Below are 879 nucleotides of genomic sequence, written 5' to 3' on the forward strand. Positions count from 1 at the left end.
TACTGAGAACACCGAATTTGAACCGAAAACAGTATGTATTAGAGACAGACACATTTCCCTGGAAATATAAACTATTTCATCAGGTGTGTAGTCAGACTTCCATCAACATTCTCTCACGTGAAGGAAGAGGTGGAAACCAAGAAATTCAGTAGATTATTTCTTATTTCTATCCTGAAGGATCCTCACTGACAGGATTTATCTCACCATTTTCTGTAGATGAAGCCTCAAAAACGCCTCTGAAGTAAAGGAGCTATATTGTCTGTCAAAGACCAGACTCGCTGCACAGTATGAACTGATTAAGGAGCTTTGTTCAGCCATTTGGCAAATCATAAGTACATAGTGTACAAGAAATAGAAATAGTCTGTCCTTGTTTTGAAAGGTGCACCGGTCCCGGAGGTACTGCAATACCGAGTCAATGCGTGGAGTGGACGGAGCAATCTCTTCTTCCATTTTTCTGTTCTAAACATATATTTAATACATGGCCCCCACATAGGGAACGTATCAGATATTAAACTGATAAGAACAGATACTACACTTGATCCTAGCCAAAAGGTCAAGTAGTGATCTTTTTACCAAGACTAGCGGCTAAGTAGTAAACAGAGTACCAGACCCATTACATTGACATATTGTAAGGAAAAATATACTCAAAGAATACCGGTATTTGTGGACCGGTCCTGGAACCCCCATCCCTGCAAGTGCAGGGAATATATATATATATATATATATACATATATAACTTCACACAGTTAGGGGCATACACTGAACTGGAGGGAGGCAGGTTCAGGGGAAATTTAAGGAAAATATTTCCTCACAGAAGGGGTAGTGAACATGTGGAACAGCCTCCCATGAGAGGTGGCAGAGGCCAAGACTGTAGAGCAA

General features: G+C 40.6%; 1 non-coding gene across 1 annotated transcript; it reads right to left on the bottom strand.

The window, feature by feature from the left end:
* Positions 1-374: 374 nt before the first annotated feature.
* Positions 375-565, bottom strand: LOC134953681 (U2 spliceosomal RNA). Its single transcript, XR_010185707.1, has one exon. It is a non-coding gene; the product is annotated as a U2 spliceosomal RNA (small nuclear RNA).
* Between the last annotated feature and the right edge of the window lie 314 nt (positions 566-879).

This window comes from Pseudophryne corroboree, chromosome 8 (genome assembly GCF_028390025.1).
Source record: "Pseudophryne corroboree isolate aPseCor3 chromosome 8, aPseCor3.hap2, whole genome shotgun sequence".
Lineage (NCBI taxonomy): Eukaryota > Metazoa > Chordata > Amphibia > Anura > Myobatrachidae > Pseudophryne > Pseudophryne corroboree.